Raw genomic sequence first — 26,869 nt, forward strand, 5'->3', positions numbered from 1 at the left:
TATGCCTAATAGCTTAGAGTCACCCACTTAAGTAGCCTTTGCTTTTAGCTGGCAGGTACCATTGGGTTAAGTGACATTTCCTTCTCTTTCTCTTTTCTCTTTTTTCTTTCTTTGCTTTTTTTTTTTTTTTTCCCAGGGACATGTGGGGGAGGAAGCATGACTTTATTCTGAACTTTCTTCTTGTTTCTTTAAGGAACTTTTTGTGTGAGAAAGACTTCATGTCAGTGCACAAAAAAATGACTTAAGATTTGCATTCTTTTGCCACAGGAATAAATGAACAAAGTTTGCAACTGAAAAGGCATTTTTACACCTTTTGTTGTTTAGTAACATAGAAATCCCATTATGCTTCATGCATAGCCCTAAGGAATGTGCAAACAAGTATTAGATCAATGGCATGTCTCTGCAGCTTCTTTTATCATGAGTATTTAAAACTGAATATTCAAACATTCATTCATATTTCAAACATGTGTCTCAGATAGTGAATTTGTGTTGGAGTATGTTTTATTGCCAATAGATAGGTTAAATGTAAAGCTTTTAAATGTTTTATAAGTTGCAGATGCTTAGCTATGGTCTTGTAACAGTGTGTGTGGGTTTTTTTGATGCAACAAAGTGGAAAATTATCAATAAGCTCTAAAAGGTAGCCGGGGAAAAAAAGTTAAAAAAAAAAAAAATAGGTACCCAGCTGAAAGAAGGTATGTGAAAAGTTGGTGTGTAATTCGGAGAAGCCATCTCGGCTTCAGTCAGTAATAGTGGGGTCTGCATCATTTATGGACAGCGTCAGACATCTTCCTCGGCGGGTTATCCATGCGGGGATCGCGCTCCCGCTTGCGGGTGCTCACAACGGGACCATCGCCTTTCCGGCTCTCCCGGGCGGACAGGCGGCTCTCCCGGGCGGGCAGGCGGCTCTCCCGGGCGGACATTCGGCTCTCCCGGGCGGGCAGGCGGCTCGCCCGGGCGGACAGGCGGCTCTGGCACCGCACGGGCTCAGCCCTCCTGCCGCATCCTTTCTCGCGGTTGTGCGGGAGGATTTGGGAGAGGCTTGGTGGCCCCGCGGCGCAGGGATGCGCAGCTTGTGCCCTCGTGCCGTGTCCCCCATCGCTGCTCTGCTCCCTCCGTAGCCGTGCTTGTGGACCTTGTCAATCCCACTTCAGCTTATTCCTCTCCTTTGGCTCTGTCCTTAAAAAGTCCTTCAGAAGGACACAGAAACCAGACAGGCTCGCTCACTCGCTCCTGTGCAGAACGTGATTAAATGTCATGGTAAGGGGAAGGCAGGGCAAAACGGTTGCTTCCCTGTCCAAATGAATAAAATTCAACCTTTGAGCTCTGCTACCTTTTTTACCTGGACTGGTCCCATCACAGCCGTGGGAGCTCCTGGTACAGATGTGCTGCAGTGCCTGAAGATGAAGCTGGCTTTGGTGGTTTCCCCAGTGCTTGAGCAGATGTGTCGCTGTGTGCATCTGTGCTAAGGGTTCTCTCAGAGGAAAATGTCCCTATGTTGAAGAGATGTTCAACATTATAACTAAAAATACATTGCTTTTTGTGGTGAAAAGATTTTTCAATGACAAGAAAGCTTTTATTTATTATTAAAGCATTTCTGGTTTTGGTGAGATTTTTGCTGTCTCTCTGGTGTATAGGCTGCAGGCTGTAGCAAGGAAATACAGCAAGACTCCAGTCCTTTAAAGAGTTTTTCATATGTTCATGTTGTGAATTCTGACTTTCTGCCATAAAAAACTTTTGTAGAACTACGAATTTAAAAACAAATTAATATTCAAACAAAACAAATAAAAAGCAAAGAGAATGCATTCCTTTAAAAAAAGGGCACCTCTCCTTTTTGTTGAGCACATTATATCTGGCATTATTATACCGAATACTTCATAGCTCATTTTGCAAAAAGAACAAATTAGAAATGTCTTAATAAGGCCTTTTTTCTGGCAGTAATCTCCTGGGAGCTAGAGTTCTTTTTTCTTTTCATTTTTTAATTTTTTTTTTTCTGTCAGGACACTAATAACACCACTTTGTTGTTCTCATCTTACTTGCAGTTAAACTTTAGGAGTTGACTTCAGTTTTTATGGGTGCAAATACTTTAGCATGTGAACATCTGGCCTGTACCAAAAGATGCTGACAAAATCTGTCTTGCTTGTGGATTTTCTGCCTGTGTATTTCCACTTTCAAACTGTAAGACAGTATGGAGTGGTTCAGCAAAATTTATATTTAATCTGTTCCTAATCTGTTTAAAATAGGCTGGAATAAGATTTACTTTAAACAAAAGTGTTGTTTGTTTAGCATTTAGCTTTTTGTAGGCTGAACCAATTAAGATGGCACATTGCGTTAAGCCAGTAAAAGTGTGTGTATAAACAAGATCTCTACACAGAGCACTGCATCAGTTTTTAGGTGATCAAGCTTTTTTTCTCAGAGTTCTACTTTTTGATCTGAGTATTTGCATCCAAATATTGCAACTTTGTAGTAATAAAGACTTCAGCTCCTTTGATTTGATATGTGTTTCCTGTAATTGAAATAGGACAAATGGAAAGAAAGGTAAATGTCTTCACGTGTGATCTGCCTTGTGGAGGACTGAGACCTTATATGAACATGATATATTTTGTTGACAGAGGAACCTCTGTTTCCATTTCAGTCCCTGCCGTAGAGTGGTCTCATTTCACTCGCTGGCTCTTTGAGCATGGCATCTTTTTCCTGGGTTTCTTCAGGTTTTTCTTTGTGACAGTCCTGTCCTGTGCTTTCTCCTCTGCTCAGTGTATCAGTACCATGCCCTGCACTTGCTGCTTCTATTGCTGTCCTCAGTACACCATCCCCAGAAGTGCCCAAGGCCAGGCTGCATGGGGCTCTGAGCAACCTGCTTCCACTAGTGGAAGGTGTCCCTGCCCATGGCAGGAGGGTGGAACGAGATCATCTTCAAGATCCCTTCCAGCTCAACCCATTGTGTGACCTTTGGGGACTTCACCACATCACGGTGGCTCTTCCAACCACTGCCTGTGTTTCTCTCACAAGGGCCATGCCTCAGTCCTCTTCAGGTGATGTCCCAGCCCTGGCAGCAGCTCCTCATCTGCAGTTAGCAGCTTCCAGCTTTTCCAGCTCAGTGCTCCTTACTGATTTGTTCTCTTCCAGATACAGTTCTCACTGTCCATATTTTCTGCAGCCTGTTCCCGTTGTGCTGGTACCAGAAGCAGCAGGATCTTGGGAGTGGTGACATCCCAAGCCTTGACTCGTCTGCCTGCTGCTTTAGGGGGCAGGGGGAGAGAACACCCAGCTCAGCCCCTGTTGAGCCAGGCTGGAGTCTGCTCTTTGAACACAATGTTTTAAGAGAACTGTGCTGACTCTCTCTTCCCCAAAGGTTTACAACCTGGCCAAATGTGATTTTTTTTTTTTTTCTTTTTTTTCCCCCCTTTCTTTTAAATTAGTTAAAGGCACAGCGAAATCCTTGTCACCAGCAAAATCCCTCTGCTGAAGCGTAAGGGACTGTTCTGTTGGGAAGCTATCTGTGCCTTGAGGCAGTCAGAAAGAGTTTGTTATAATGTCTATGGAATGATGTATATTCCTCAAGTCGTTTTCTTAAAAGTACATTAATATTTCTTGCAGAAACTATCAAAGGAGAATGCAAAAATTGAATCCAAAAAGTACCTGGCGTGAAACATTGTCCAAGCTTTTGCAAAGCTGTAAGTAACTGAAAACAGAGCTTGTAAAAGCTGTCATTGCTAGCTTTGTCTTTAATAACAGCTAATGCAAACAGAAACTGCTGCAATGTTTTTGGAAAGATACTCAGCTTCTGCTTCAGGTTTTAAGGGATTAGGAAAACACCCATGGTGGGAGGCAGATTATCTCACATCTGTCTACTTCAAGGCTTCTTGTGTCTTTCTCTGAAACATCTGGTACAGGCTGTTGTCAGAAGAACATAAACTAATTTATATGTGCATGTGTTTTTTATAGCTCATTAGCAGGGGCTGGTACTTTTTTTCAGTGAATTTTTGGTGAATCAGTAATTTATTTTAGGTGAATCAAAACTAATGGCTTGTTGCAGCCCAGAACACTTGAAATATGTTCTTAGCTGTAAAGATCTGCCAAAGTAATTGTTTTTATTTTTTCATTTGGCAATTATTTGGCATCTGAAACAGTGATTTTTTTTTTTTGAGATGACCTAAACCAAGAAAAATTTGTCACAGCAAGGAGTTGCAAGCCATTTTGTTTTGAAAGAAATAGGTTTATTTTTTCACTAGGACAAAAAGGCTTCATTTGGCTCTCGAATATATTTTAACTTTGAAAATTTTACTAGAAGGAAACTTTCAGATATGTAATGTATTGATGTGTGACTAAGGTCCTGAACTTTTTTTCTGCTGGAAAAGTTAATAGTGGGATAAAGTTGGTTGTGCCAACATTTTGATTTTTCTGAAAACCTCTCAGGTCTAAATTTTGAATGTTACCTGGCCTTAAGCAGCGACCATTACAGATGGACTTTTGCTGGATGGCCACAAGCCTTTTGTTATGCTGAATTTGATCTGCTAAAAAAAGGGTCTGATCACATGGGACACAAGGGGCAGCTTCAAAAGGCAGCTCTGCAAGTCAGGGTCCAGTTGTGTGGTTCAGTGCTATAAACATCTGGAATTAAAAATGCCGTTAATAGATAGGACTCTGTGCAGCCTGTGATTGAGATGCCCATCGAGATGGAGTCTGCTGCTGCTGAGCCCAGTGGAACCAAACAGCAGCTCTGCATAAGCAGAGGAAAACAACCCAGTGTCTTAGGTGAAGGAAGTTTTTTCACCTGGAGAATTTTGTTCCAAAAAAGTGCAATAAAGGGTGGTTTTGCAAACCCAGGCCTTGATGCAGGTTTCACCTTAATGCTGGACCCTGTTGGCCTTTGGCACTGTTGCTCTTTTTCCCAAGCAGGGTAAAAACCTCCAAAACCTTAAACTTTTGAACACCTTTAAATATCTTTACTCTTAAGCATTCCTGTCATGACTAAATGTACAAATCAAATGTGACAAATAGTGAAGTTAATTAGTCAGCTACTTTTCCACTCTTGTGCAGAGAAGTAATAAAAATGAAAGTACAATCTAAGGTCCATGAATTTAAGAGTAAGAGGTAATTTTTAAAAATAAAGTGATGGTGATTTTCTTTCTTCAAGCTTTAGTCTTCTATCTGAAAGGTCAACCTCTATTTGGTTGAAGAAATCAAACTCTTTGGTTAATATAAAGGGATGAGCTGAATATGAAAGCGATTGAGGGAAGGGATGGAACATCTAAAGGCTACATTGTCATTAGTTTTATTTTAGTGAAAATAATTGTACATGTTTAGTTTAAAATGTAGGGGGAAATGTACTTTGAAATATAATTACATTTAGCAGTCTTGTAGCTTTGTACTTTGTGCTATAAATTGCGTTCCCAGCTGTTTTTCATCTCCTGTAATTTAAATAAGTAAACCTTTTGTTCTTAAACTCTCTTAGTTCCTTCTAATTCTGTTGATGGACATCCATTTCTACTGCTTTATTTTATGTTAATATTTAACAATGGCATGTAGTTACCCCCCTGCTGGCACTGCTCCATCTCCTTTGTTTCTGGAAGGCCTCTTTTTGCCTTGGTCTTTAGTTTTATAGAAGAATCCAAACTTCCTGTCCCTGCACCTAGCAGGAGCAAGGTTTCTGCATAAACTGACACAAAATCCCTCAGGAAGGGCGCTAGCCCCCAAGCAGGGAAGGTGGTGCTGGGCTGTCAGTCTCTTTTGTTCCTTGCTCAGATGGAAGTATAGAGTGGATGATGCTTTGTGGGCCACAGCAAAGCTGTGCCAAGGGAATGCAAATCCACTAGGTGTGCCCAGGTAATTTAAAATGCTCACGCTGGCAGCTTTTCTGCATGAGTAAAGCTGTTTAATTAATGCGTTTTCCCCACTTTCTTTTCTTTACAAGTTGATTCGAATTGAAATGGTCTGTAATAAGCTTGTCACTGGTCTCGGGGACAAATAAACCCTCTCCTGCAGGTGGAAAATAAAGAGCCTGTGTGTTTTGTATTTCTCTGTGATCGGAAGGGTTGGTGGCAGGTATGCAGACTGGTCAGACTGCAGCACCCACTTACAGCCCAGCCCGTGGCTTGGCTTCACAGTGGTGCCTTGAAAGGCAGGTGCAGGGCTTCAGGCAGGAGAGCTGGCACTGTTGTGGCTTTTCTGCTTCCCCTAGTTTTACACGAGGAACTTGAGAGTAGAGTGAACATAATGGGCACATAGGCTGAGGCATTGCTTGTCCTTGTCTCCCCCTCCTCCACTCCTCCATAGAAAGCTTAAGTTTAATTTGCTCAGCCTTGCGGTTTGACAGAAGTGAACATGGAGACCTGAGCCCAGGATCAACAAAGGCAGCACTGGGCATTTCAGCCACTGCCTTTGAAATAGGCCTTGACAATAATGGAGTTGGGAAGCCCCACTGTTCAGCCTTCTTTATAGTGTTAATAACTGTCCAGAAAGAAGAGAAGCAAGAAATTGCTCAGATTTCATCTCTCAGATTTCATCTTGCATCTAGAGTGCCGCAACAAATCAAACTGAAATGGGCCCCATCGTGGCTTCTGCACTGCCATGCTGAGCTGCCCTGGGTCCCTTCTCCCCCTGCTTTGCTAAGGGTTATAATGCTGAGCAAGTGCTCAAAGCAGGCTGGCTGGGGCAAACACATGTGCTTCCCAACTGGGCAGGTGTCCCAATTAGGATGGACTCAGAAATGAGTTAGTTTGTAGAGTGTGAAGTTGGAGACCGAGGCAGTGCCCAGTGACAGACACAGAGTGGGGCCAGAAGAGAGGTCTTCTCTCCCTGTTTACCCACCCTGGCTGTCCCCAGGACACATCTTCCTTCCCTTGAATGTGCAGGGGAAATTCTTCCTTGAGGGATCAAGATGAAAATGAGAGATGGACTTGGGTGAGGCAGAGGTCATGCCTGGCCATCTCCTCTGGCCAAGGCTTTGGGGGGAAGATGGCCGTGCCAGGGATGGCACTGTTTGGGCAGTGATTCTAACAAGAAAATGTTGTTTACTGTTTATTGTTTAAGAAATGCAAACTCTCTGATGTCATTAACAGGTAATGCTATTTCTTACGCATTATAGCATTCATGGAGTTTGGAGTTGTATGCCTTGTCCTCAGGGATGCCTTTGGAAGAGTGTTAGAAGTCCAGGAGGACAAACACGTGTATCATGTAATGACTTACACTTTACTAACTGGTAAGAGTTGCAAAAATATTTAAATTCAGGAAAAAAGAAAAACACCCATACAGTAAAATGTGCAAAAGAGTTCCTAGTTTTAAAGCAGAACAATGACAATCAAAAGAAGTTGCATCTTTTCATGTTCATCCATCTCAGGTCCATGTAGTAGAAAAAATGCTGGCACCTTCATTAATTTAAAAGCTTTTTGAATCAATAATCCCCACCTTCTCCATACATGGAAGCAGCTGGAATGCATTCTCACGTTGCAATCGTGCATGGTCTTCAGCAGTTTCCTTATCTTTCGTAATTAGCAAATCAAATTTTTGTCTTTAATCCTCTTGCATCCAGGGATATTTTGTGCTCAGAAGGCTGGGAAGTATGTGTGAGCAGATTTTTGTGCCAGCTGGAATTCCCCAGGGCACTGGGGGAAATGCTGAAGAAGAGGGGCAAGAGTTTTGTTGATTGTGTGAATATTTGGTGCTGCAGCTTTACAGCATCCTTTCCCAAGAAGTGCAGCAGGCAGAGAGGGAACACATGCTATTGTGTTCACGTCTGGCATTAACATATAAAATTTGAGGCATATAAAGTTTCTTCCCGTACAACTAAATTAAAAACCTGTGGCATAAGGTAAATTGACAAGTGCAAAACTTCTTGGGTGGGAAATTTAAATGGTTGCAAATGTTTCCTGAAAGCTGCTTCTGGAAGCGTGTTCCTGAGCACGGCTGTCTCCAGGCTCACTGCCTAGCAGTGTCGGGGAGAGCTGTCCTGTTCTCATGATTGATTTCATTTTATGGGGGGGAAGAGTTCTGTTCTGGTCACGAAGACAGCACTGCCACATGGGACAGAGCCCAGGCTGCAGAGCTGAGTCGTGCCATGCAAAATAAGCACATCTTGGCCCTCTTTGGAGGGGACTGGGAAGGCACAGTTCACTGTGGCTTGGCTGGGTAAAGTGGCATATACTGATAGCTACTGACTTGCAGACACCTTATCTCTTTGTTGGGCAGCATGTTTCTTGTTTAAATTTGTAGCTTATAGAATGTCTCAGCTGGGGTAATGCATTAGAGTGTCCTCTCTGGAGACCTTTTTCCTGACTGAACTTGATGTACTTATTGATATTTCTACTGAAACAGAACCTGATCTAAACAATACGGTCTCCTCCTGCATGACACTGAGGCAGGTCCACTGTAAAGCTGCTGTGCTGTCTGGCTTCAGATCAGTTGGGACTCATGTTTTTGGTAATACAGACTGTTGTGGTGGGTGGAAAAAATTGCAGTTGACAACATCCCTTCAAGGCAATAGGAGCTGGAGTACTCCGCACTTCTGCAGCAGCACTCTCCCATGAGGTGTCCACACCTTCCTTGCTCCTGATCCTGTGTCCTGGGGCGTACCAACCCTGATTGCTATTGCAGAAAAGCAGAAGTTATGCAGGATGTTGGAACTACAGATAAACTGAAGTCAAGTAGAACTGCTGCAGCAGAATGAGACCATCTTGGTGTCTCCAGCACTGATACTCCACTGCTCGGGTAGGGAGTAGTTTGACCAGTCCGTGTCCAGGCTTGGATTCCTGTTTAGACTAAAATTTGGTTGTGGCACATCTGGTGTTCAAAGAGAAATGCAACTTCTCTCATAATGACCATACTTGTTTCCTCTAGATGCTGGCCTCCACTGGCCTTTGTCCATGCTCTGTTACAACACAAGTGTTAAATCTCTATTAATATCTTTGCTGATTTCATTAGCAGCCCTGCCATTTATAGTACTTGTGTTGCAAATAGTCCTCCATGAAGGCACTTAAAAAGATATGTTATGACTGTAGAGACCCAAGTGATCAATAGCTTTTAGATTACTGTGTCACTAAACAGCAGGCTGAGACATGGAAAGGCACTGTTACTTTAGGGATGAGAGATTTTTAGAAAATAAATCAATAGCGAATACAGGCTGATTGGTTTCCAGTTCAAATAATTCCAAGAAACATGGAGCCCAGGGGAAACCATGCCATTCATACTTGGAAATAAACAACACACGCTTGCTTTCATTTATGTATTTGGGTCAGTACTCTTGAAAATGGAGAGGGAGCTGTTGGGCAGGGTATTAGTCTGGATATGGGGAGCCTGGGTTCTCCTTTGAGTGCTCCCAGAGAGCTCTTCTCCCTATGTTTCCCAAGTTCCCTTTGGTACTAACAGCCTTCACTCTGGGGCATGGCGACTGGCTGGTGTAAAACCCAGTTGGAGCCCTTTTGGGGCTAACAGAAATGTAAATAATAACAAACATTCAGGGAGGTGATTTTTCTTTCACAGTGCTTTCCTTTTTAGTGCTTAAGTAGCCATGGGCTAAATGATGGTAAGTGGCTGTCAGGTGCAGCGAAGGGCTGGGTGGTTTGTAGACAGATATGACATGAAGCTGCCAGGGAAGTAGATGCTGCTGCCTCTCCAGGAGGCTGCTGTGACATCTCCCACATGCAGGTGTGTTTACATGGCATGGGCTGGCTCTGCTGGTGTGCAAGAGTCCCTGGAGCTAACAACTTCCTGCAGTAGTACTGCTCATCCCTGCTGCCCTGGAACACATCCCTGGAGATGTGGGGTGAGACTGACAGCGGGTGGTGGCTGGAGGAGCACACCTGTCTCTTGGGAATGGGGAAGGGATCTTTCTGAAAGTTGTGCGGGGCTTCAGGGATTTTGCAGCATTCACTGCCAGCGAACATTCCTGGGTGAGCTTGAGGTGTCTTCAGTTACTTCTTGTTCTAGTCCAAGACCTGCCCTCTACTCTGCACTGAATCCTCCCAAGAGCTCTTTTGTGGATGTGCTTCAAGGACAGTTTGGTGACAATGCAGTTAGCTGCTACCTCTGGGACACAGTGGACAGTGGCTGAAGGTCACAGACATTTTGCTAGAGTGCTGGTTTTATATCTACTGGTTTATTGGAGCACTGCTTTTATCTTGGGGTGGGCTGCTACATCCTAGAAAGCAGCCAGTGGAGATGTACAAGTTGTGAAGGATGTTTTCTAGAAGTGCAGCATAGTTCAGCAGCCAAGGGCTGACTCCTGTTCATCCAGTAGTGGCTGAGGAAGACCAGTGGCAGAAGACAAGTTGGAAAAACTTATTTGAAGAAAGAAGTGAGAGATACTTGAATATTGTTTTCTCACGTGGCTTTGATCCTCCTTTTCCAAACAAGAGAAGGAAGCTGCCTGCTCTCATCTGACTTCTGTGTCTCTACTTGAGAAAGGAGTTTCATGGTGGTGACAAGGTGTGGAGTAGTACTTTGGTCTAAGGTTTGGGATACTTGGAGTTAAGGCCCTTTCCTGACCTGGATATGCATATGACACATGACTATGTCGCCTGGTCTGGCTGTGCTCTGTATGCAAAGTGGAGCAAATAGTATTCCCCAGACTCAAAAGAATGAAGGGTAATTATTTTGAGGCACTGAGGTAAGGGAAGCTGCATAAGCATCTAAAACAAGTAGATCTGCTCCCACTGAATTCAGTGGCAGAACTTTTAATGGGAGCAAGATCCGGGCCCCATCTGATAAAGAATTTCATCTGGATTGCATATGGGGGTAGGCATTAAAGGACCCATCTAAGGATCTCCCCTCTGGAGTACATCTATAAAAGACCCTCTGTAGTTGTGTTCAAAGCTCACAGTAATGCCAGTCTCCTCAGGACCATTCACTTAGATCATTCAGAAACTCTTTCTTGTCTAAGCCCTGATGCTCTCCCCCAGTGGAAGAATGTGGTTGAAACTCCCATGCAGGGAAGACATGAGATTTGTTTTTTATTTGAACCCAAAACATTAACAAATTGGACACACGTGCTCTAAGACTAGAGCCCGCTCTTATTTAAGCCAATGCAAAACTCTCCTTGATCCCAGCAGGATCAAGGTCTTGGATTTTGCTTGCACCTTTTTAGAGTGTCTGCCTCTAAATGAAACAGATGATGACAAACTCATTCTGGATTTATCCTCCTTGACTGATTTGCAGCCAGAGAGGTTTGCAGACCCTCCCTCTTGGAACAGAGGAGTTCACAGTCTAATTGCTGAATGAAAGACCAAGGGCAGGTATCACTGTGCCTTCTCTTGTGGCACATTCTTTAGCATGTGAAAGTCAATGCTGTGATTTAGTCTTTTTTTTTAGTATTTAAACATCTTTAATGCTCTTATCAGACTGTTGCTCCAGCTAGCATAATGTTTCTGTTCACTGTCTGTGATTTTCTTCCTCTTCACACCACAGTACTGACAGGTGAGTATTATATGTGTAGGAAGCTATTTGGCAGAAACATATGCCCTGAATATGTTTAAATTCCTTGTAAGTCACTTGATCAATGTGCAGTGTTTGTGTCCCCTCTATTTTTGCTCTAAATTCATATTCATCAACAGAGGTTGCTTGGTACTTAATGGGACACTGGGGCACTGAGTGAAGGGAAGGGACAATACACAAACAGGGTGAAGAATGAGGACAAATGTAGATGAACTTCCTCCAACAGGCACAAAATGCTCATTCCTGAATAAAAAATGTGAAAAGGTCAAGTGCCCCCAGAGGCTTCTATTGTGACAGGCACTTAACCCCTTCACTCCTGGTTATCTGCTTCAGCTGCTGGGCCACTCGGTGCACAAGTGCCATTAGCATCAGTGGAATGTGGGGCTGGGAGCATCGGGAGACCCACCTCCCTTCCAGGCAGCAGGCACTGGGTGAGCAGGAAATAATCCTTGTGGACACTGACCTTGTCAGTAGCTGTGTCTAGAGATAATTATTTCCTAACATGTAACCTTTTCATGGTCAATTGCTCCAGTGTATTAGACAGAATTGTGATTTCCCTCTATCTTCAGACACACACAAGGTCTTGTCCTTCCTGCTTTGAGGGCATAACTTAGCAAGTGCACAGACAACCCAGTGCTCACTGAAAAGTGTTGTTCCTATTTTGCTTAAAAGAAAAAGAGTTTTGCTGCTCTTCCTTGCCATTGAGCAGAAGGGATCTAGGGTATATGCCCACTCCCATGTTTTTTTGACAGACACACATTTCCCTTTAAGAATCTAATACTAACCAGGCAACTGTCAGTGTTTAGTAATCTTCTGCTCCACCAGATTTCTTGCTTGTTGACTGACTTTGGTTTACCTTTTCCTAGCCTGTGATGCTTCAGTGTGTGCCCCTTGACACATCACCAAGGCATCTGAAGAGGCAAGATCAGCAGAGTATGTCAGTGCAGCCGCTCCGAAGGCATCAGGTCTGATACAGTCAGGACCAACGTCAGGATGAGCAGCCAGGGGTGAAGACAGTTCTCTTGCACACCCCCGTGAGCCCAGTCTGCTCCTGCCTGAAGTGCACCCCACAAGGGCTTCTTTGGTGGTTGGGCTGAAGAGCATGAGGCAGGACACTGTTCTTCCTCCCCCACCCCACATACTCCTCCTCGCTTACTCGAGTTGCAGCTTGTTCAGCACAGACTTGGGCATACCAGCCAGAACCCTTTTTTGGGGCAGGCCCTTTTGGGAACATACTCAGCTGACCCCTTGGAGAAACCTTGTGAGGACTGCACTGATCCGAACAATAACACAAACCCAGCTCCTGCAGCTAAGTGTGATTCGTAGGTGATATTTTTACAACCTGCTCCTTGTTTTGTAGCAGTATTTAATTGGTTCTAAAAAAAAATTGCAAAACTAGGTCAGTTTGCCATTGGGCCTTGTAAGACTCTTTAGCTAAATCTCCAGACTTTACCTAGAAGTTAATTTGAGCCAGACTTAGGAAAAATATATATTAATATACCCAAAGTCTCACGTGAGAAACTTGTAGGCAATGATTTGGGATTCAGAGCCATATTCATATTCCTAAGACTAAATTCAAAGCCATCGTTTAAAAGCAGGCTTGCACATGTGTATGTCCTGATCTTTAATTAGGCAAAACTCCCACTGACATCAATAGGAGTTTGACTTGAATAAGAACTGCAGGATCAGGTCCATAATTTGGTACCTGGGATTTGATTAAGCAGCTAAATTACTAGAACAGTTTCCCCATGTGTATAATTGCCTAATTAATTTTTAAAATAGCTAAGTTCAGCACTGAATATGGTGTACCTCTTGCCACATGAAATTTATGCTATTTAATCCAAGTTGATGGAGCTATTTGGAAGAGCCTGTAGAGTTTATTTTACAGTTAAGTAGTACTGTTTATTTTAAGCTCAGAAACAGCACCATTGTGTTAAAATGCCATGTTCCAGAGCAGTGCTGTGCTACATCCTAATTCTTGAGTTCTGGCTGCTGTGATTGATATTGCAGGTGCGAAAACACTCTGGAGGCTGGGGAAGAACTTATTCTCTGAGACGATTTTTAAATTCAGTGCTTTGAAAAGTTTTTTTTTTGTCTTATCAATGATTTGGGGTTTTTTTTGTTTTTTTTTTTGTTTAGTGCCCCAGCATAGTGCCTGTGGTAGACTATATATCAGAATAAGTCTATATTGTTTGCTTTTTGCTGAAATTTCAGTCTAATACTGTGGGCTGGAGTTGATACATTTGCTTTCACAACTGAGAGACTTTGTTTGTTTGTTCTTTGTTTAAAACAGAGAACTTGTTCTGTAAGAGGAATAGAGAGATCATATATGAGTTTCCTAAGTGGAAAAATATTGTGGAAGGAATTGCAATGCCAAAAAGTAAAATCTGTTCTCCCTAAATGTATATATGCCTCTGTGTGTGTTTGGATGTGTGTGTGTCTTGTGTGCAGACATAAATAATGAGACTTGGAATTGGCATAATGGATAGTGCCTGCTCATGCTGTTGACAGTTACTTAATAATGCATGTTCTCCCATTCTCTCCAGCTGAATTCTTAAGGCATTACCATGGGAATTTTCCCTTTTTGGGGATTGCAGCAGAGCTCCAGGACTAGCTGTTTTTGTGATGTGCATCTTGCAGTAGTCCTTATTCAGGAACTCCATCCAAGCATCTCCTGCAGAGAATGAGACCATCAGTTGTCCTCGCAGGAGAGCTCCACGCTGCAGCAATGGTGAGCCTTGTGCCTTTGAGTCGTTCAGGATGATGGGAGCTTGGATTCTGCCATGCTCAAAGCATGGCTAGGAGCTGGAATTCCAGAATATCACCATACGAAGTGGGATACAGTCAAATGTACTGCTCAGAGAGGTAGGCTTGAAGCCTTTAGAAACCATTCTGCTCCTTTAAGGATCTGAGAATGCTCGATAGGTAAACAAGTCATGGCTCTGAAACTGCAGCCACAGCCTGAAATTGGCTGAGGTCTGCAGTCTTGCTATCTTTTCAAATGATAGCTTTTTGTCTGTTTTGCCAAAGCCAGAAACTTGCCCACAAAATAAGCAGTCTCATACCCTTGAAAATTAGCAATTGGGTCCACCCAAAATGATGAGATGGTCTTAAAAATGGGAAGATTATATTTTATATTTAAATTGGAGTCCTTTTGAAGGCTGTCCTGCTGTCTTGGTTTGTCAACTTTTATTTTCTATTCAGCTCATGTTTTGAAGTCTTTCTGTGGAGATTATAAAAAGGAATAGAAGGGATGGAAACTTCCAGCTTCTGTTTAAAAACAAAAATAGGTAACTCTGTCTTGCAGCCGCTTGATTTCTGCAGCTGAAATTCTCTGAATCATCACGATTTAGCATCGTTAGTGATGGCTAGAAGTGATGTCTATGGGTTTGGGATCCCTTGGGTTTTAAATAAAATTTGGAGACACCTTGGGTGTGTCTGTGTCATGTCATTTCCCCCAGCTCCTACTGAATCTCATTAAAATTGAGGAGACTTCTCAGTTACAAAAATATAAATGGGAAGAAGGGAGTGCGAAGTCTATTTGTGATAGTTTAGTCTGTAATTTCTCTCCCAAAGCTTTGAGAAGCGTCGTCCCTTCTCTCTGTGGCACTCTGACCTCCTCTAGCGGCGGCTGGGCCACAGAAAGCCTCTCCCTGCTCTGGCTGTGGGGACACTCCGGCGCAGGCATCTGGTCACCTGGAGTGGGATCTCTGCTGTCAGACATCTACTGCTGTGATAAGTTTCCAGTTCTCTCAGATTCAGCTGTGTTTTCAACTTCTGCCTTGATATTTCCTTTGGACAATACCAGAAGTTTCTTGTCAGAGTGTCGCTCGGAGGAGCCAGAGACACAGGATGGTGGAAGTCTGACAACTCCTATTAGTCCTCTTATTTTTAGTTTAGGTTTCTAAAGTATGAAACCGGCAAAAAACAAATAGCAAAAAGTGAGGTTTTTGTTCCTCTCTCTTTCTTCCCCCTCTCTTTTTAAAATGCAAACATAGGGAAAAGAGCCAAGTTTCAATTTCTCCTCAAATTTATAGTAATTTTCCTGTAACTGTGGATGCTTGAAAAATCAAGAGTAATGCCACAAAGGGGAAATCTCTGTTTGTCTCATTCTCCTTATTGTCTTGGCTCACTTGACCCTGTTGGGGATGTGCCCTTTCATTGTGTGCTGCTGTTGGGCCTGGGAGGACAAACAAAGGGAAATGAGCTCTGTGTGAGCCCACGTCTCGATCGGGGACCAGCTGAATTAGCTGGACCAGCCCTTGACTCAGTGTGGCTGCCTCAGGATGCAGCTGCAGTGTGCCAGAATGCCCTGTGTGTCTTTAGCACTGCTTGCCTTCAGTCTGGGTGTTGTGTGGAGAGTGCAGACAGTGCTGGGGGTGATTTCCAATGGTCATGGCCTTCCTGGACTTGAGGGGAGAGAAAAGCTGAACCAATTAAGAGCTACTGAATCACATCCCACTATAACAAGAGGGCAAGAGATGTTTTCTTCAGTGGTCCCTTCCATGGGACAGAAAGCAAAAAGGTTTAGTCCAGTGATGGCAGCCTCTGGTTTGCTGTGTCACTACATTCAAGGAGGTGCAGATGTAGTTAAGCAAAATCCTGCAGAGCAGAAATGTCAGCATTAGATCTGGGGTGGGGCTCTCCCAGCACACTGGATTCTCACTTTTAACATAAGTAATGAAAGACCAGCTCCAAAAGGGTCGAGTGTCCTTCTCTCTTAAACTACTAAAGCCTTTCCAGTTGGTGCCCTGGACTGGTTTGTTTGTCAAAGGGCTCCTCTCTAGCTGGCAGTCCTTTCTCTTTGCAAAAGCTTAGTGCTTAGTGGATTTAAGCTGGAAGGGTATATTTAGATTAGATATTAGGAAGAAATTCTTCCCTGTGAGGGTGGGGAGGCCCTGGCACAGGTTGCCCAGAGCAGCTGTGGCTGCCCCATCCCTGGAAGTGTCCAGGGCCAGGTTGGGCGGGGCTTGGAGTAACCTGGGATAGTGGGAAGTGTCCCTGCCCTGGCAGGGACTTGGCACTAGATGATCTTTAAGGTCCTTTCCAACCCAAACCATTCTATGATTCTCTAGGCAGTGAAGGCATTGTTTTAACAGCATAAATGTCTCCTGAGGCTTAAGCAACTGTGTGGTGTTTTTTTTTTTCTTTTGGCTAAATCTTTTTTGGCTAAGTCTGGGTGAAATATTTATTATGTTTTAAAAAGTAATGTTAGCTGCTGATTTTGCTACTGTGTTTTTTCTTTTACCTCAGGTGATTTTTGCATTGCAGAAATGCTGGCAATAACAGGAGTGCAACAGATTTTAGCTGTATTTATGACTGCGGGAGAAACAGTTAAGTATGATGCATGAAAATAGGGCCCTCACTCTGGTTTTGTTTCTTTAGCATTGCAGCCCAGTAAAAGATTTAATATGGGAATAGAAGTGAGGTAAAGACCGTGAAAGACCCATGGTGTGTTTAAAACCTTCCCTAAAAATGATCAGTCATGATTTGGTCAGTGTGGTGGAAGTACTTGGATAAAGTCCTGTGCCACCACCTGAAATCATAAATCATCCCCGGCAGTTCAGCATCTCCAGGTGGATGTTGGGGTTATAATTTTTGTAATGCACTGACTTTTTTTTTTCCCTTCCCCACAAGTCAGTTTTTTAGAGACTTTTATGTGCTTTAGTGTTCTTCCAAAAGTTAAAAACAAAACAAAGAACAAACACCAACAACCAAAAAACCCCCCCAAAAAAAACCAACCAAAAAAAAAACCCAGCGTGAAAGTTTGGAGCCAGATTACAGCTGGATGTAGTTTTCAGGAAACTCATGGTGATTTTTGAGTATGTGAGATTTGGTCATACTGTCAAATGGTTTAAAACTTCAGTTGCCCTGGACTTGCATGTTAATGGTAGTTTTGATAGATTTTGGATAGAACTGAGAGCTGATACCCTTGAGTCCCTGCAAGCAGCATCTGCAGGCAAAAATTCTGGCTTATCTGGTTCCTAAACTACTCCATCATCCTGTGTGGATGTCTGGGGATTTTGGCTTTGCTGCATCAGCCTCTTGGAGACGAGCAAAAGGGAAGATTAATTCCCCTAGAAAAAGCTTTCTCTGCTTTGCATCCATATCAATTTCAGTGACTTCAGATCTCTTTCCTTTTCTTTTTTTTTTTTTTTTTTTGAGAGTGGAGGGAGTGGTTAAATTGAAGACTTATGGAGAATGGCAGAGCTGGGAACTTTTCTAAGCCCCAGGCAAAAACTAAACATCAGTATATTGCAGTCTGTTTGTATGGAATATTTGAAGAACTTCGTTTTTATCTTAGAGCAGTTTAAGACTCTGGAGAGATATACAAATCTCTTCCTTCTCCCTATGAAATAAACAGGAGCAAATATGTATTCTTGCTGCATTCTACTACTTTTTTTTGTGATCCTTTACTCCACTGTTAAATACTTTTCAATTTGATTAATCCTTGTAATGCAGGGAAAGCTGTGTTTAATTCTATTGTGATCACCTTTCCCAAACAGGCAACAGGATTTTCCTGAAATGAGTGAATTTGTTTGAGTAAGGGTGCTTTTCCAAACAATCTGCTTTGTCTTCATTAAAAAACTGTAGTGATGGATCTGCATCGCTGTCACCTGTGGTGAACGACTTGTAGCCCAGTCAGCCCATGTTTAACTTTAGTTTCTGTTAGGCCTTTGCTAGACTGGGAAACTGTTATCACAGTTTGGTTCCCACAGAGGTGTGCATGAACCTAGGCTTTGATGAGCTAATTAGAGAGAGTTCTCTCACTAAAATGCATCTCCACGTCCTTTAATCAGCTCTGTGACTCTGCTCTTGGCTGCTCCAAATTTAAAGAGGTATTTTCTATTCCTACCCCTCTGTCTGTTTCCTCTCCCTTGCTATGCTCTGTGGTTTGCCTTTAAATATCTTTGGGGGTGGAACTATCTGTGTGTTTTGTAAATTATTGAGGATCTGGGAGGGCCTCTGGGTACTGCCTTAATAAATGCTAAATAATAAAGCCAAGAGGAGGTGTTGCTTTAGCAGTGTATGGGTGTACCAGTGGAGAGCAGATCCTGTCAATCTCTCCTCTTGCTTAATCAGCTGGAGGCATGGGAGATGCTTTGCAGACCCACTGTGGCAAAATCACCATCAGATTTCCTTTATAACTATATTGATGATTAGGATCTGTGTCCCTTCGATGTTATGGGTTTTTTTCCCCTGAAAAATGCTGCTGCTGTCTTCTTGAAAGCTGAGAGAGATCCCCAAAGCTTACCAGGCAGAAAAGCTCAGGGAGCTCTCAAAGGATATTGCTGCTTTTCCCTCTAACCTCTTACAGTCTCTACCTTTCCTCTGTTCTTTTTTCTTTCTTTGCCAGTAAGGCGCTGTGTGCAGTCTTTTTTGAACCTTTGTGGGCCAGATTTCTCCCAGCTGCCTTTTTTCCTCCGCAGTAGCTGCAGAAGAGGCAGTGGATCTGAGGAGGAGATGCGTTTTATGATTTATGACACTTTATAAAGTGCATTTCGCAGCAGGATTGACAGAGCTGGAGACTGAAGTCCACCCAGTTTTGGGGATGCAGAGGCAGGTAGGGGATGGATCCGCTCCTGGTGACTGTCCTTGTGTCATGGACTGAGTGGGGACACCTCTGCTTGCTTCCTTGCTTGAACTGTCTGCATCAAGAGCTGGGGGTAGTGCCAGGAGAGCCCAGGACCTGTCTGTGGTGGGAGCCAAGTCCATTTTACACCACTGGCACCTCTCCAGAAGCCATGGCAGGGCCTCCTGCATGTGACCAGGCTCCCTTATCAGCTGTTGATCTAAAGCTGGGCTTATTTTGACAGCCCTTCCTCTTCCTCCGTGGGATGCCTCCTGATGGCAGGGGTGTCAGCACAGCTCACGGTGTGAGGAGCAGGGGTTTGTTCCGTGTTCCCTTGGCACTCGGGGGCTCTGTCAGAGACTTCAAACAGGGCTCTTTCCCACGGTTTGTTTCTGCCTCTGCCCCTTTCCTGTCTGTAGCCTCAGGGGTGCAGCTCCCCAGCCATCTATTTATATGGCCCTCATCTGTCTTAGTCTCTTTGGCACTTATATAGCTCCCATTGGCCCAGGGCCTGAATGCCTCCCAATCTTTAATATATTTATCTTCACACATGCAGACACACACGCATACCTGTGAGGTCAGGAAGTACCAGTGCTCCTATTGTACAGATGGAGGACATTAAATGGTAATTGGCTAAACTGGGAGCAGGTGGTGGCAGGGATGGAGGAAGGCTGCTCTCACATGGTACAGAAAATGGCATCACAAGAAATGGTTCATAAGCCACAGTGCAGCACTGAGAAGATGGGTCTCCCCACTCATATGTGAGCCTTGCAGTCAGTGCAATATGAGGTCATAGTCATGCCCTGTCCTTGTTTTGGCCTCTTCATTCTTCAGTCTTGTTTTAAATATTTTTGTCCCAGTGATACAACTTCAGATGCAAAGCTTCTGTCAAGTTGCCCAGCCAGGATGGGGGAGGGAGGTTGGAGTCCTCTTAGTCTGACAGTGAAAGCAAAGGCTCTTTTAGTGGCAGGGTCCTTTGCTCTTGCTCACTGGGTTTACTGTTCTTGGAGGGGGGGTTGGTCCCCTCTTTTCAGTGGCTTCAAGGTGGGGATGGGCCCAGCAGTCTAAAGCGCAGCCATCAGCTCAGGATTTGCTTTGTTTAGCTGGAGCACTCTGGGCAGACTGTCTGCTGGGGTAGGAATTTTTGGCAGCTGATACACGGCCACACTGTTCCGTGGCAGTGGCTTTCCCTTAGCCTTTCCCAAAGATGGCAATGCTGCCAAGCATATCTCCAAATGCTTTGCAAACATGACCCATTAGCAGTGTCTTCAGCACAGAGACAATGCTTGTTGCATTTAGGGAGCTCAACCAAAACCCGCTGGGGGTCAGTGGTAACCCCATTCTTTTCAGTCAGTGGTGTCTTCTCCCGTGCCTAAAGCTGAGGGAGTGCAAAGCTGAGCTGGAGCCACATGCCCAGAGCCAGTGTGTGGGAATTGTGAGGGGAGAAGTCAGGTGGCTGTTCCTGGGCCTGTGCCTGGCTGATAGACCACGGTGCCTAATTAGTGTGGCAGCTGTTCTCGGTTAGCGAGGCTTTCCTTAGGCGCCTGCACTAATGTTCTTGATAGCAGCTAAGGAGAGAAAGGAGGAGGAAATTGCATCTATATTTAATTAATACTGCATCCATATTTTATTACGGAGAGCCCTTAGGTGCAGGAAGATTCTCAGTGAGAACAATTGCTTTGGAGTGCTGAAGCTATTGTATGGTGCTGAGGAGGTGAACTTCGGTTTTAAAAACAAACCCAAATTCTTTCCAGGGTAACTTGGGAAAGCCCAGAAACCCTTTGCCACTCACCTCTCAGCATCAGGCTGAAAAGCAAGTGGCAAATTTGCTGATAACTCATATTTGATTAGCTTTAATATCCTCTAATATTTTAAGCAACAAAGGTTCAGTGGGCTGCAGACAAACACCACACTGATTATTTTTTCCTTTTGATAAGCTGCCAGGCTTGGAGAGGTTTCCTTTTCCATTCTCTGAGCTGACTCCCATCTTCCAGCTGCATGCTGTGCTCCTTCTCTTCTGGCTCTGAATCCCAGCGAGGAGACACAACGCGTTGTTGAAATGGCTGTCCCCTTGCTGTGGTTGAGGTGGCCTGTGGGGCTCGCAGGGTTAGGCTAGGTGGAGCCAAGAGCAGGTGAAAGATGCTGGTGGCTGCAGTGGCCTTGGCAGCTTTTGAGGCCACCTTGAGTCCTTGCTCGCTGGGCAGCTGGGTGGGACACGCTGCAGAACACGGAGGAAGCTGGGGATGTTTTGGGGTCAGCCTGAGCGTGGCCGAGCAGGGCTTTGGCAGCAAAGCCAGCACGTGGCCCCGTGGCTGAGCCGCCAGCCCTGCGCACGGGTGGGTCACTGCGGCTGCCCGGCTGCGGCGGCGAGGCACAGGCCGACCTGCTGCCAGCACTCAGCCCTCTGTCCTCATTAGGGGCAGGCTTGGGCCAACAAGGAGACATTTTATAGTCCAGTCAGAGAAGCAAAAAATAAGACTGTGTGTTGGAATAGCCTGAGCCTCTTAAAATATTTTGTACACACCCTTCATGCCCCATTAGTACCATTGTTTTGTTCAGTCAGCATGTGGTACAGCCCTTCTTGTACTCTGCAAAACACATCAGTTTCCAAAATGTTGTTATACTCCGTGGTTTCCATTGTAATAAAAATATGCAAACAATTGCTATCCAAAGAAAACTAACTACAATTTAATTTTTAAATCCTTCTCCTTTCACTGATTCCACAGTTTTTCCTTGGTAGCATTCAAATTTCAGGGAGAAAGGAAAGCTGAAGACAGAAGTGTTTACAGAAAGGAGCATTTTTGCCTTTCCACAACTACAAAAGAAACATTTGTTGCCTCAGATAACTCCTAAACAAACTGCCGCTAAAACAATTAGTGTTATTTTTCTATTATCCTCCTATTCGAGAGTAAACAGCCATTTCATGAATATGTTAATTATCTTGTAGGTGCAGAAGATAAGTGGATGTTGTATCTTCACAAATGATGATAATGCTTCCATTGTATACAAAAATTTCCAACAATGATTTTTCTCAAGTATTTGGGGTCGGGTGGTTGCAGTTAAACTGCTCACAACTGGACCCTTTGCTTTGATAACGTAAAGATTTAGTAAAGATTGAACAGTTGAGTAAATGAAGATTTTTTTTCCCATTTTTTTTAAAGAAAAAGTGGGCAGATGAGCAATAAGAACCAAGTCCCTACAACAGCTGAGCTTTTAAATCGTGTTGTATTTCTGTATTAAGTTTTAAAGGCTAACAGAGAGGTTCTGGAGAGAAATCACTTGTGTAAGTACTGCAGGGTCGTATGTCTGTGTACTATTAAATACATGGTATTTTTAGAGGTAAAGTAATACAGTGTTATTCTATTTAAATTGGGCTGTCTGCAGGATAGAAATTATTTGTGAATTTTTCTGTCAGTAAAAAACTGCAGGTTACTAGATAGATATGTTTGTTTATGTTTTAAATCATCCAAATATTTATTTTAGTGAGAGTATGCTTATTTAGACTCCAGAGAAGCAGCAAAGTGCTGATTTTCCTTTTGGAGATGTGTACATGTGTACATTTAGGAAGAAAAATTCAATATTCTGCAAAGTTGAATGCACCATTGTGCAAGATAATTAAAATGTAAATTTAAGTATCTATGCCTGCTTTGTGATTTTTTTTAATACTTTTAAGTTAGTTGTCTTTTAAAACATGTGGTCAGCTGTTGTATTCACATATGGTCAAATGATCAAAGTCTGAACTCCTCTCTAATTGTCCCCTGCTGCTTGTCTGCTCTGTCCATGATCAAGGCCTCAGCAGGTGATAAGAAAGGCATGAGAACAGGCTGGAAGGAGAATGAACTACTGAGGGGCCCAAGCTGAAAGAAATAAAGACTTCCAGTACATCACCCTGACAGTAAAGAACCAAGAAAAAGTGAAGTCTGGTTAGTTCTTATTTTTTCTTTCTTTCTTGCCCTTTTTTCCCCCTTGCTCACAAATCTGCATATATTTTTTTTAAAGGCAAAATGCAAATAGGGTAGTCTCTGTGTATTCTCAGCTCATATAAAAGACAGAACCAAACAGCCTTCTGCAGACATGTTTATTTACTTGTGAGGAGGAGGAAGCTGCTAAGTCACACAGTTTATAGTATTTCACATGTTTGTGGAAATCATTGCAATTCTTTTCACTTGTGCTTGTCATTGTTTGCCTGGAGTTCACTTTGCCAGATGGTGCTTTATTGTCACTGGTGTCCACACCTCGCTCTTGCATCACTTCAAGACCAAATGGTGTGAAGAGCTTTAATACTTAGAGGATTTAGTAAAAGTAAATCCACACTTTGTGGAAGGTTCATTCTCAGCTATTCAAGCAGGTCTAGCACTGATTCAGAGAGGGAGTAGCTGACCCCAGGAGTGAAGAAAGGATGAAATAAATGGATTGTCTTTGCCACTCCTGTTTGTCCCCTGCTTTCTTGCAGTCAAAACGCTGATGGAAAATTAAGGACCAATATTAGATTTAGAATAAAGAGTTAACAGTTAAATAAAGGAAGGTGCATTGTTAGATTCTCCCCTACTCCCCCCAGTCAGTGTAGAAAACAGTTGGCTGCATTTCTAAAGCTAAATTTCTTAGGCTTGCAGTAATGTATTTGTATGCATCATGTTTTTGGAATCACGTGAGGATTAATTTTTTACATGAATTTGCATGCAAATAGAGTACTCCCTTTTGGCTTCTGCAGAGTCGTTTCTTAATGTTTGCAAACACTGTCGCTCAGATGCAAGAAGTGCCATTGCCCCATTTTACAGATGAGGAGGCAGTGGCTGGCTGAGAAAGAAGTGAGTGCTGTTCAAACTGTCATTCAAACGTGGGGGTTTTGGGCAGTCTATATTTCATTATTTAAAACAGGACGGAGTGCCTATTTCTCTAATTTTGCAGGTAGCTGAAGTCTGTTTGTCCAAATGGCTACAGCAATAAGACTGGACAGAGGGAGTGTGTGTCTCTGCATGGATAGGGAGTATTTTAGCAGGAGGCAGGTGTAAGAGGATTTAGAGGGTATTACAGAAAAACCCTTGTGGTGATCAGGCTATTATATGACTGCTGTAAAACAGGCAAACAGGTTAGTGGGTATAACCACAAGGAAAGAGCACACATCACAACTGCAGTCCCTGCACGGAGGCAGAGCTGTGTTCAGTGCAGTAAGTTTTTTTCTGGGGTCAGCTCCAGGAAGTTCTCCTTGTGGGCCATGTGGGTTTCAGGAAGGATGTTTCTTGGAGTGGGTTTGTGGTAGAAGGGGAGATCTCATAACACTGATGCACAAGGGTGGTGGAGAAAGAGGATTATGATCATGTCTCTGCACGGGGCCAAGGGTGAGAGAGACTTGAAACAAAGGGTTTGGAACATTTTGACCGTGCAGATTTGTGGGCGGGAGGACCCCAGTCCTGCTGGGGGCTCTGCTGAATAGTGTCTGCCTCAGCAGTGACCCACAGAAGGGAAGTGCCCCATGGAAATCGTGGCACTTTCCTTCCCTCCCTCCTGTGTTCCCTTCTGGGTATGAGCTGGTTCCACTTGGTCATGCTCAAGTGGCTTCCTGAGCTGGGGTCGGTGGAAGTGCATGGCTGGGGAGGCCAAGTACCCCCCACAAGCTGTGTCTAACATAAGAATGGCAGAGCTGCTTGCTCTGAGTGCAGTCAGCAGAGAGGCTGCCAAGCGAGGGCACAGCAGCAGGGTGTATAAATGAGCTCGAGAGACAGCCAGAGGTGTTAGGAGTGGTTGGGTGGCGAGGTAGAAGGATGTGGTGACAGATGAGAGACAGGGAGAAACAGAGCAGGGAGGGTTGTTAGGCACAGTGGTCGTTTTCTACTGCTAATTCTCTCTGGGAAAGCTGGGGCACAACAAATGCAGGGAGCTGTAGTCCTTACGCTTCGTTTGCACATTCAGGCTCCGCTTTTTGTAAAATGGGTGGTGCCAGGCTATCAGCCTACCCAGGTTCCTCTCACTCACCCAACCCATGACCAGTGTAAATGGAATCTGGAAGCATAATGCTGCATTTCTTGCTGCTTGCTTCACAGCTCACAGTGACTGGAGCCCAGACGTGGCTGCTGCATTTCTTCTGTTCCACCTTTATTACTGCTGAGTAACTGCAGCTTCTTATCTGGGGTATGAACGATGGAAGATTTTGTTTTTATGGGGAATTGTTAAATTCACTCTATTTCTCTGCAGCATTTCTACCATATACATTCAGCTCACTGTTAAATTTCCCTGCCCAGTGAAGGCTGTGTGATACTGTTTGGTCTGTGAGCTGTATGTAGGGATCTGAGGAGGGGTTTGTAGCTGGAACAGTTAGTTCCTACTTGGTGAGTTTGGGCTTTTCTCTTGACTCCAGGTGCTTCTGTCTCATGCCCTTTTGAGCATGATTTCAGAGAAGGAGGGATGTGCACACAGCTGCCTTGCCATTGTGCTGGTGTCCAAGACAATTTGTACAGCAGGTATGACTTAACAGACCTGAGTATTGGGAATTCACCCTTGCCTGTTTAGGGTCTCTCACACATCCTGTGTACTGCTAAATCTATCCCCCTGTGGGGTGCTGCTGGCTGAGGGGTGATATACAACCCTTCTGTCAGGATTTGCCATGCCCTAATGGCCTTCCTGTAAATATTTATTGTCCAGAACATCTAGAAGTAGGAAATATCTACTGTGATGGTGGACACACAATGGAAACAGAGGCAGCCAAATTTAACCAGCTTACACATTTTATCTTCTGCCATTTGGTCCTCTGTTTCCTTCAGAATAAAACTGGAAGTGTCCAAGGAGAGCTGTTTAGAGTCACCTTTGCACCTGGAACATTCTAAGCTGGTGTGGCCTGTCTACCTTCAACACTCTTGAGATGTTTATTTTTCATAGAGAATTCCCAGCCTTGTCTGTTGACATTAATGGGAAGGTAGAAGTGAATTCTGTTTCTTGAATGGTAGTTTTTGTTGAACAAGTGGATTTTTATGTATACAACAATAGCATTCAGCAATAAATTGAATTCCAAGATTGGGAATGTTGAGAAGCAATGAATGGAAATGCTTTTTTATGTAACACTGCATTAACTTTGCAGATATTAATGGTTCAATGAGGAGTTACTGGTCATAGTAACTGTGAATAAACTCACATATTCTTGTTTTCATATTGGTTCAGGTTCCTTTCCTGGCAGAAGCTGGTCATTCTGCGAGCCCCTGGAAAGTTCTTGAGCAGAGAGCTCTCCATATCTGCTGCTGATCGTAGGTAGTGTCATGCTGTTTTCTTGGAAAATGCATTTGGATGCTATTTTCTAGAATAAACAAGTTAAAGTGGTCAACAAATAAAATAGATTCCTCCCACTTCTCTCCTTCCCCCATGTGCTCGTAATAAGTGGCTGAGGTGAAAAAAAAAAAGGCTAAGTGGTTGATTCTCCCTCCTGCAAATGGTCAAGAAAATTACAGAGCCGACAAAATAAATGTTCAGGTTTAATAGTCCACAAGCCCAAGGAATTCTGCACAGTACTCCCTGGGGTCTGGGTAGGTGTTTAATCTCTGAAGCTCTATACAGAGGAGGCATGTTGAAAACAAGAAGTTTTTGGTGGGGTCACGTGCTTCAGGAGGTTTGGGATCAACAGGAGGTCTGTGGTTTGCTTGCTCTCACAGCGGTTTTGGGCAGTAGCTCTGACCAGTGGCTTTGGTGGGAGGGGGTGAGATGCTCCTGAGGCTGGTTTTATGCTGCTTTATGGGGAGCTGAAGGGGGCAGGTCCCAGCTCTCCTTCCTTGGCATCCTTGTGTAGGAAGGAGAATTTGGTTTATTACTTTGCCAGCCTGTTGTGAGAACTCTCTGCAACGACAGATTTTTGAGGAAGCACGCTTGGGCTAAGCAGGGCAGGCCCTG

At 43.8% G+C, this 26,869-nt stretch overlaps 1 protein-coding gene and 1 long non-coding RNA gene across 2 annotated transcripts in view; both read left to right on the forward strand.

Annotated features, from left to right (window-relative positions):
• ZIC3 (Zic family member 3) overlaps positions 1-13,826 on the forward strand; it is a 63,299-nt gene extending 49,473 nt beyond the window's left edge. Inside the window, exon 5 of the mRNA XM_032124175.1 lies at positions 12,291-13,826. The gene's annotated coding sequence lies outside the window, so the exon portion shown is untranslated. The remainder of the gene's footprint in view (positions 1-12,290) is intronic.
• A 2,614-nt stretch (positions 13,827-16,440) lies between these two features.
• Positions 16,441-26,331, forward strand: LOC116451053. The gene is made up of 5 exons (XR_004243076.1): positions 16,441-16,757; positions 18,855-18,988; positions 22,787-22,920; positions 25,353-25,455; positions 26,150-26,331. It is a non-coding gene; the product is annotated as an uncharacterized LOC116451053 (long non-coding RNA).
• The last annotated feature ends 538 nt before the right edge of the window (positions 26,332-26,869 follow it).

The sequence above is a fragment of the Corvus moneduloides genome, chromosome 14, assembly GCF_009650955.1.
Source record: "Corvus moneduloides isolate bCorMon1 chromosome 14, bCorMon1.pri, whole genome shotgun sequence".
Taxonomy (NCBI): Eukaryota; Metazoa; Chordata; class Aves; order Passeriformes; family Corvidae; genus Corvus; species Corvus moneduloides.